General features: G+C 43.9%; 1 long non-coding RNA gene across 1 annotated transcript; it reads right to left on the minus strand.

Annotated features, from left to right (window-relative positions):
- Window positions 1-96: 96 nt before the first annotated feature.
- Window positions 97-2720, minus strand: LOC145718367 (uncharacterized). The gene is made up of 2 exons (XR_014141755.1): window positions 2205-2720; window positions 97-190 (listed from the first exon to the last, which is right to left on the minus strand). It is a non-coding gene; the product is annotated as an uncharacterized LOC145718367 (long non-coding RNA).
- Window positions 2721-10646: the final 7926 nt, after the last annotated feature.

A 10646-nucleotide genomic window follows, 5' to 3' on the forward strand; every position in this document is an offset into this window, starting at 1 on the left:
TCAACTTTTTGAGGAACCTCCATACTGTTTTCCAGAGTGGCTGCACCAGCTTGCATTCCCACCAACAGACTTACCTCCATTTTTTAAGGATGGGAGTTCAACTGTCTTTAACTCAAAGTTACTATGAGTAGGGCTGCCTTCAAAGTGCTTCTTCAGGGTCCAGCTCTTAGCATGAACCATCCTGAAGTTTCTGGAACACAGTAAACATGTAGTCAACTGCCATGACGTGACTGGATTATTATGACTTCCTAGCCCCCGCGAGGAAGCCAGGCAGCAGGGTCCACTCACCATCTACTTCTCTTCATGATCATTTAACGCCAACACATTTATTGGTATTTACTACCTTTCTATTCCTGTGCTAAACACTTCATATGCACTATCTCATTTTACCCTCATAAATTTTAAGATAGGCATTATTATCATTGCCAGTGTACAGGGTACAAATGAGGAAACTGAGGCTTCCTTAGAAATCTCTAAGACAAGGAAAAATATTAAAACCGACATCGAAATTCTTCCCAGCCACCGCTGGGGTTTCACAAGGGCACTGGACAGCTCCGTGGTGTGTGAATATTCCGCTCCTCACCTCACATAAAGCGAACCCTGAGAGAGCGTCAAACACAAAGAACCGCATAGAAGTGCACGCACACCTTTCAGACGGATTTAACAACTTTCTAAGGCAAACAGTCTCAGCCTCCTGAACGCCCCGGCGTGGCACTACTGCTCAGCTCAGTGGCGAGTTGACTTTGGCACTAAATGGGAAATCCAGGGTTTAAACTTGCCTCCACAGGAAACCAAAATAGATGATTCAGACAGCCCTGAGCTTTGGGATCAGGACATTTTCTTGGACAGATCTCCCGGCATCACGAGGGAGCCGCTCCTTCCCCACGTGTGTACCTCCAGCGGACGGGTCTGCAGTCGCTGCCAATTTCAACGGTCCCACAGCAGTGTAAGCAGAAAAGAGTTAGGGGTCCCCCGAAAAAGAAAACGGAGACATAGCTTTCCGGCCACAGGAGAAGTCATTTTAGGCCGTCAGCTATTTTTGTGACCTATGCCCTACTGACTCTACTTGCCCTCGCTCCCTTCCTGCAGAACTTCCTCTAGGAGGTGTTAAAATTACAAAGGAATGCAAGAACCTCCGCAGTTTAGGATTTTATGGAAACAAAGGGAATGCAAAAACTAATCGCTTTGACGGGGCCGATAATAGCCCAACCAAATCAGAGGCAATAAATCAATGGTAAAACTCCCAGCGCTGTTTCAAAAGCAAAGACTGATCTCACCAACGTTCTTGGGCTGTTTGACCACTCAAACCCCGGGGGAACTGGTCAGGGAGCTGATGATGCCGACCCTTGCTGGCTCTCAAGACTTCAATCAACTAGGACCTGGACTCTGTTGATTTCGGATGACCTTTGCCCCAGTTCCATACTGAACTTTCTTTTGCGAACCCCCTCATGAATATGCACGTACCCTTAGCTTAAAACTTCCCCAATTTTGTTTTTCGGGGTGACACTACGTTGGGAAATATCCCTGGTGTTCTCCTTTACTCTTGCAAGTAAAACCTTTCCTTTTCTTATGCTTTGGCTTGGTTGTGTCTTTTGACTGGACACCCACCGAGAGGCGACCCCAGTTGGGGGTAACAGCAGTGCCCTGGACACTTTTGCATTGCAAATGGAGCGTTCCCGACGGTCGGATCCGCAGCCCGGTTTTTCTACTTGTCTCTTTTCCCAAAAAGGCAGCCAAGTGCGAATTCCGACCTCGCTGGAAGTCCAGAAGCTCCCCCCCAACCAAAGCACATGGCCTCGGGCAACCGAAGTTCAGGGAGAGTCCCACCCACCAAAAGATGTCCGGGTGCAGTGCCCCCAGGCACACTTGCCCCTGGCTCCCATCTCCTCTCCCTGCACACACCCGTGTCTAACCGAATTCCGACCGCTGTCTTTCATCTCCTACCACACTTGTTCCAGTTTTGCAGTTCTGAAAGTTTCCTGGCCAGCCGCCGCCCCGGCTAAGGCAGCTATGCCGTGCACCCGAATGCAGACAGGCCATGCCCTTCCTTCCAGCATATCTCCGAACTCTCCAAGAACAAGTAGGGTCCGGTAGGCATCGATCGGGACATCTGGCTTTCACTTTCCTCGTAGTGCAAGACTCAGAAGTTATTAAGCAAGAGGAACTCAACAGGAAAAAAGAGTGGGACGGAGATGTTTACTTACCCCAACCCGCAGGTTCCACTACCTAGACAGAGATTGTGGTTGGGGCTGTGCGGCAGAGTTCCCACCGCCTGCATTTAAGGCCGTCCAGGAGAGGGTGGAGTTCCCCCTCCTCCCAGGGGCGGAGCTGCGCGGGCGCGGGCACGGGCGCGGGCGCGTAACTATACCTGCACCAGCTTCCTAACTGGGTACTGGGCGCAAAGATGGTGTGTGGGAGGACCAGCCGCTCAGGCAGGAAGGAGACAAATGCAGGGTCCCTGAGCAGAGCTCAGAGTTTTCTACTTTTTATTTATTTATTTGAGAGAGAGAAAGCGCGCGAGCGTGCACGTGCACGGGGCAGGGGCTGAAGGAGGGAGAGACAGAATCTCAAGCAGACTCCCCACTGAGTTCTGATCCAGCCTGGGACTAATAAGCCTAATATATTACCAGTCATTTCTAAAAATATCTAAAAATATAGCAGCAATTTACATTCCTACCATCAATGTAGTTGAGTTTTTGTTACCTAAAGCCAACATCAAAACTGGTATTATTATTGTTGTATTCACTTTTTGCCAATCTGATCAGTGCAAATGAATTTATGCCCCCCAAGGGATGAGATCTGACTTTATTGAGATTTATACGCTTGTACCTACCTGTATCATTTAGAATGTTGTTTTTTTTTTTCCAAGTTACGTAAGACTCATATTGGCTTAAAAAAATAAGACATTTACTGGTTCATGTGACTGGAAAGTCCAGAAGTAGGATGGGCTTCAGGGTTGGTCTGAATCAAGATCTGGCATATTTCATCCTTACATACAAGGCTTGCTCCCCTCATGCTGACACAATGGCAGCCGTAGCTCTACTAACCTAAAGCAAAGAAAAATATCCATGTCACAAAATTCCTAGCAAGACTCCTCTACCTCTCATTGGTTGAAATGTCTCTAAACCAATCAGTGGCCAATTAAAGACTGAAAAGCTTGGGCCTGGGTTACCTAAACCAATCATGTGTCATCAGGGGTAGGATTCCGGTCTTCTCTTTGCTAGGCTTTCAATTTACAAGGCACTGAGTGAAAGATTCAGAACTCCAAGAGACAGACTTCTCAGCTTTCAACATAAAATAGCACTAAGTAATAATCAGATGTAAGCTGTATAGTATTGTCAGTTTTGCAGGAAAGCTGGTTTGTTTGGTGGCTTGAAAAGCTTTCAACAGAAGAGTTGAAAAAAATCTGGGTGTCTCTGAGAACGTATATTGGATTGTTATGGCTGCCATAACAAAATACCATAGGTTGGGTAGCTTAAACAACAGAAATTTTAAGTTTCTCATGGTTATGGAGGCTGGAAGTCCAGATTAAAGTGTTGGCAAGTTTGGCTTCTCCTGAGCCCAAGCTTCTTGGCTTGCTGATGGCCACCTTCTTTCTGTGTCCTCACGTGGTTTTCTCTGTGCACGCACATCCCTGTATTATCTCTCTTCTTTAAGCCCCACCTAACAGTCTCCATTGAATTAGTCATCTTTTTGAAGGCTGTCTCCAAATACAATCATGTCGATTAGAGCTCACCCATTCATGACCTCATTTAACTTCAATTACCTCTTTAAAGGTCATTTCTCTGGGCATCTGGATGGCTCAGTTGGTTAAGCCAACTGCCTTCAGCTCAGGTCATGATCCCAGGGTCCTGGGATCCAGCCCTACATCAGTCCCTGCTCAGCAGGGAGCCTGCTTCTCCTTCTCCCTCTGCCTCTTCCCTCTGCTTATGCTCTCTCTCTCAAATAAATAAAATATTTTTTTAAAAAAGAATTATATCAGACACTAACCAAGTGCATAGGAGGGTAGGAAGAGGGACTAAGAGGGGAAACCAGGATGAGAGAGTGACATTCCAAGACATACAGTATATTTGTCCAAAATAACATTACTGATAGTTGTTTACAGAGGTCCCATAAGTGTGACCTTTCCTAAATTTGTTCTTACCTACAAGAGGAACCCATCTCACCTATATTGGGAGATAAAATGGAACAGTGAAAAGTGCAGGGCTTTGGAGAATGTTAACTTGGATTCAAATCTCAACCCTCCTACTGACAACTCTGTGATCTTGTCTAATTGATTTCACCTCTTGAACTTCAGATCCCTTAGGCTCTGAGGAAGATAATAGTAATATTTGCTTCCCTGGACTGTTGTGAGGCTTAGAAATTAGGTACTAAGGACTCCTAGTTGGTGCTGCACCGGCCACATTTCACTGTGCTGTGGGAAGAGGCATAATCATAATCATAATCATTCTCTCTCCAAATGTAGTATCTTACATGTATTAAAGGATTCTTTCTTTTTTTTTTTTTTTAAAGATTTTATTTATTTATTTGACAGAGAGAGAGACAGCGAGAGAGGGAACACAAGCAGAGAAGTGGGAGAGGGAGAAGCAGGCTTCCCGCCGAGCAGGGAGCCCGATGCAGGGCTCGATCCCAGGACCCTGGGATCATGACCTGAGCTGAAGGCAGACGCTTAACGACTGAGCCACCCAGGCGCCCCTAAAGGATTCTTTCAATTATGAGAATAATATTCTATCCAGTTCTATAATTATTTCACAAGCATTATCTCACCAGATCAATGCAATGGAAGTTGTAGAAAAGAAAGGAAAGAAGGTCTATTTTTAAAGTACATTGCCATAGAAAAGCATCAGAAGTAATTTCCACCAAACAGATAACAATGACTTGCTTTTAACGCTGTACACATCTGTATTATCTGAATTATTTGACGAGATACATTATCTTATTACTTGCATGATTGTATTGTTTTAAGTGAAGTGTTCCCTCAACTTGCTAGATCAGAGCTCTTTGAAACCTAAGGTCAGAGCACTGAATTGAATAAGATTTTGGCTTAGAGCTAAGTAAAGGAAAAATCTTCTTCCTTGATCCTCTAATCCATATTCTAACTGACTCTATGTGATGATGCAACAGCCAAGATTGAGCTTTATCATCATGACAGTTCCTTTCAGTCATTAAGCCTGAGTCACAATGATTGCCTGGGAAAGAGATCCTGAGTGACCCGGCATGGTCACATCTTTTTTTTTTTAAGATTTTATTTATTTATTTGAGAGAGAGAGAGCTCGTGGGAGAGAGAGCATGAGCAGGAGGGAGGGGCAGAGGGAGAGGGAGAAGCAGGCTCCCCACTGAGCATAGAGCCTGATGTAGGACTCAACACAGAGCTCCATCTCAGGACACTGCTCAGGAAGAAACCAGACACCTTTTCTCTTCTGCTGCCATCTGTAGTGAAAGGCTTTCTTCCATGGTTACAAAATGTTTATTGTACCACTGGGTAGCATCTCCACTTTGAGGCAGGAAGAAAGACAAAGGACAAAAGATACATGTCTAGGGGTGCCCGGCTGGCTCAGTTGGTAGAGCACGTGACTCTTGATCTTGGGGTTGTGAGTTTAAGCCCCACACTGGGCTTAGAGCTTACAAAAAAAGATGCATGTCTGTTAAGTTTGTTCCTCTTCATTTTATTTTTTTAAAGATTTTATTTATTTATTTCACAGAGAGAGACAGCGAGAGAGGGAACACAAGCAGGGGGAGTGGGAGAGGGAGAAGCAGGCTTCCCGCCGAGCAGGGAGCCCGATGTGGGGCTCGAAACCAGGACCCTGGGATCATGACCTGAGCCGAAGGCAGACGCTTAACGACTGAGCCACCCAGGTGCCCCTGTCCCTCTTCATTTTAACCAGGAAAACAATGACTTTCCTAAAAGCCCTACCCATTAGATTTCTGCCTATATCTTATTGACCAGAATTGTGTCTCCATCTGCAGAGGGGTCTAGAAAGCAGAGTTCTTTAGCTGGGCACCCTGCTACCGTGAACAAAATTGGGATATGTATGTAGGAAAGATGAAGGGGAAAGTGGATATTGGACAGGCAATCAGCACGGTCTGCCTCTAGATATACCAAGCATGAAATCTTTTTCAAAGTCTTTATATCTGGCTCTCTGCCATTAATTGTACCTGCTTGTTACTTTGGTTACTTTGCAGTATTTCCATTAGATAGTAGAGAAAACCACAAACTCTCTGTGCCCCAAATAGAAAAGGAAATGTTGCAATTGGATGTCATCATGTGGGCCAAATATCTCAGATTAAAAAGAGGGATATAAGGGGCACCTGGGTGGCTCAGTCGTTAAGCGTCTGCCTTCGACTCAGGTCATGATCCCAGGGTCATGGGATCGAGTCCCGCATTGGGCTCCCTGTTCAGCGGGAAGCCTGGTTCTCCTTCTCGCATTCCCCCTGCTTGTGTTCCTGATCTCACTCTCTCTCTCTCTCTCTGTCAAATAAATAAATAAAATATTTAAAAAAAAAAAAAGAGGGACAAAAGAGGGACATAGGTTGTCTTGTGTCCATGGAGCTGGACTGTGGCAAAAGCTTTCTGTCACCCTGCTAAGAAAGGTGTCATGGTTTCTTCACTGTTCATATTTGATTTCGGATCTCAGGGCCAGAGGGTTGAGTTCTTCAAACTCATAATTTATGGTGTATTATCACCGCTGCTCTGCCAAAAATTCTCCGTCAATAATTTATGTGCTTAAAAAAAAGCCCCATTCCCTACTCTTCTCTTCCTGCTACTATAGACAACTGTTGTGATGTGTTTAATGTATAGTTTATCTTTTTTATAAATGTTCTTGCACAGTGTGCACTGGGGGATATCTATTTATTTATTTTGAGATTTAAAAAAAAATATTTTTATTTATTTATTTGAGAGGGAGGGGAGAGAGAGAGAGAGAGCATGAGCGGGGGGAGGGGCAGAGGGAGAAGCAGGCCCCCTGCTGAGCAAGGGGCCTGATGTGGGACCCAATCCCAGGACCCTGGGATCATGACCTGAGCCGAAGGCAGATGCTTAACTGACTGAGCCACCCAGGCTCCCCTGGATTCAGAGACATTTCAAATCTGTTTTAGGTTCTCATTATCATAGAATAAAATCTGACTCAAAGCTTCTTTTGTTTGCTTTAAACCAAAAGAATTTTGGGTGAGGGCAAATTATTTTTACAATGTTGTTGCTATTCAAGTCAAAGTTACTGGTGATATAGAACTCATGAATTATACAGTAACAATTTGGCTTTTTCTTATTATAACATTAAAAATAATACAAGTAGGTGTAGTATTTTTGTGACTAGGCATTTGCGGAATGAAAGGAAGGTAAATTTACTGCCACCCTGCCGTTCTGGTCAAGTTAGCAGCCTCTCTGACTTGGCAATTTTCTGTGAAAGAAACTCATTTAGGGGAATGAATAAGGAATTCATTGGTTATTATTTGGTTAACCCTAACCAAAAGTTTTTTTTTTTAACCACCCCTACCTTCTTAATTTGCTTCTTTTAAATTGCTTCATTTGTATCACAGGATGATACATGTTTATGTACCTGACAGAACTGTGACATAGTGTACTTGAAAACAATTTCCAACCTCAAAGGACTATACAAGTAAGGGTTATAATTATTAATATAGGGACCAAAGTGCTCTGCGATAGGAACAAGCAATTGAAAACACTAACGTTCAAGGAGAGACAGGTGCAACTCTATTTGATTTTCTCCATTTGCCTTCCAGATCCACTCTCCACCCTGTTTTTCACAAATCATACCCCCTTCCCTCAAACTTCTGCTTGGTTTTGGTGGGTCTGGTGTTGATTCTCCCTGTCAGGTTACTTTGGATTGGCCTTGTTAAAAAGCATACCTCCTGGGGGCGCCTGGGTGGCTCAGATGGTTGAGCGTCTGCCTTCGGCTCAGGTCATGATCCCAGGGTCCTGGGATCGAGTCCCGCATCGGGCTCCCTGCTAGGCGAGGAGCCTGCTTCTCCCTCTGCCTCTGCCTCTCTCTCTCTCTCTCTGATTTTCATGAATAAATAAAAATAAAAACATTTAAAAAAAAAAAAAGCACACCTCCTTCAGGCAGCCTCTGGGCATACCTCTGTCCCCTGACCCCTTCAGGCTCAAGTAGGAGGGTGTCTTCACAGGCACCATTGGTTTTTTCCTTTCCCCTGCATATTGCCCTTTGGGTGGGTGTGCCCTCTGTCTCCTGATAGGAGACTGCTCAGTCTAATTAACATATGTAATTATTGTTTTAAAAAAACAGATATGAAAGTACATGGACTTTGAAAGAGAAAGTAAATTTCAAAGGAATTTTAGACAAATGGTTTAAATTAATAAAAATTGGAAAAAGGACATGCACACTCCCAAAGGTATATGGAAGCAAATGACACCCTCTCCTGGTAAATATGCATATCACATCTCTCAGTCCTGTAGAGAAAGCTTCGCACTCCGAAATGTAAACAAAAAGAAAAACAGGGACATCATCCTACATACTTTTTTTTTTACCCTGCATACTTCTAGTCCCCAAAATGAATGAAACTTGAATTTTTCCTGTAAGTCATTTACTTACTAACATAATTCCATCCCTGACATTTTCAATACTGATCTTTTATGGATTTGCGACATTTGTGGCTATCGTAATCATGTGAGAAAGTATGTTTTTCCACCAAGAACTTGGAAATGTTGGCAATTTTTTTCTTTTCTTTTCTTTTAAATACATGTTGTATTTTAAATTTAATGAGCCAGTCCTTTTAAAGTCTGTACTTTCTCTAAACATCTTCATTGGAAAGAAATTGGTTTCATTTCTTTTGGTTCTAAGTCTTCCTTATACAGCAAGAACTCAAAAATCCTGTGTTTTAAGTAAAAGGAAAAAAATTGTTGGCTTTATTAGGTAGGCATAAATTTAGAAAGGAATAGAAAGTTTTGCTAAATATTTAAGGGAATTAGATGATGCTTGGGGCGCCCAGGTGGCTCAGTTGTTAAGCGGCTGCCTTCGGCTCAGGTCATGATCCCAGGGTCCTGGGATCAAGCCCCACATTGGGCTCCCTGCTCAGTGGGGAGTCTGCTTCTCCCCTGCCTGCCATTCCCCCTGCTTGTGCCCTCTCTCTTCCTCTTTCTCTCTCTCTCTGTGTCAAATAAATAAAATATTTATAAAAAAAGAAAGATGATGCTTATCTTTATTTTATTTTTAAGTAATCTCTACACCCAACCTGGGCCTTGAACTCACAACCCTGAGATCAAGAGTCTCACACTCCAGCCAGCCAGGCATGATGCTTATCCTTGATTCTCAAGCTTTGGTGTCTATCAGAATCACCTGTGGGCTTATTAAAAGTAAACATCATGTTGGGGCACCTGGGTGGATCAGGAGGTTAGGTGGCTGACTCTTGATCTCAGCTCAGGTTCTGATCCGAGGGTAGTGAGTTCAGGTGCTGCCTTGGACTCCATGCTGGGGGTGGAGCCTACTTTAAAAACAAACAAACAAACATCAAACATCATGCCCCTTTCAGGCCTTAGGAGGTCAGAGTCTCTGGTGATCTAAATCATTACAGACTCTCTACCTTCTGTATTATTACAAAATTCCATTTTCTCATTTGTGAAAGGAGGGATAACCTCATAAAATTGTTGTGAGGATTAAGTGACATAATGTATATAAAGCACTAAAGTGCTTAGAAGGGTTCCTAACGCACAGTAAGCACTATATAAATGTAACTACTATTATTTTTGTCAGGAGACAATTCTCCTTGTTTCTTCATGCTTGTGAGCAGGGGCACTGACCACTTGTGTTCTGGACTATTTTCTCCAGGGTATGTGTATGGCAAACAGCCTGGGAAGACATAAGGTCTCCCTCCAGAACAGAGGGCAAGTTTGTTTTCTGTCTAGTATAATGTCTCCCCTTGGTGCGAGTGTCTATTATAAAAGATTTGGGTTCCCTAAGCTCAGAGTTCCTCAGCTGTGATGCAAATCCACTTCATGCACAGCATTCACCTGGGCTCCCCTATGTTACCCCCTGTGGGCTGGGGGGTACAGGTGGGGAGCCAATGTGGACATGAACCTTGTGCTGCCTGCTGTGCCATGAATGATAAAGTCCTGTGTTTCTGACCCAGGAGTCTGTTTTCTGCCAGCATCTGTGAAACTGTGGCAGGCTAACTTGCTAGTTTGCAAAGGAAGGTAAAAATCTCCGCCCCTTCACAGTTCTTGACAATTATAAAGTACAAAAGCGTGCAGTCATGTATAAAGAAGCACAATTTGGCAACCAAAAGTGATTAAGAAGTAATTTCATTTTTCACTCCAATCTCTAAATGAATATATATTTTTTAAGATTTTATTTATTTATTTGACAGAGAGAGACACAGCGAGAGAGGGAACACAAGCAGGGGGAGTGGGAGAGGGAGAAGCAGGCTTCCCGCGGAGCAGGGAGCCCGATGCGGGGCTCGATCCCAGGACCCTGGGATCATGACCTGAGCCGAAGGCAGACGCTTAACGACTGAGCCACCCAGGCGCCCCTAAATGAATATTTAAAGGATTCAATTCATAATTACCTTATTGCACAACCATGGCACCATCTAGCCTCTCCCACATACAATTATGGTCCCCATCTTATCTCCTGGTTTGAAGGATACTATTAATGAGCCATGGAATCTAAATC

The sequence above is a fragment of the Leptonychotes weddellii genome, unplaced genomic scaffold (assembly GCF_054177405.1).
Source record: "Leptonychotes weddellii isolate Sample4059 unplaced genomic scaffold, ASM5417740v2 HiC_scaffold_1468, whole genome shotgun sequence".
Taxonomy (NCBI): Eukaryota; Metazoa; Chordata; class Mammalia; order Carnivora; family Phocidae; genus Leptonychotes; species Leptonychotes weddellii.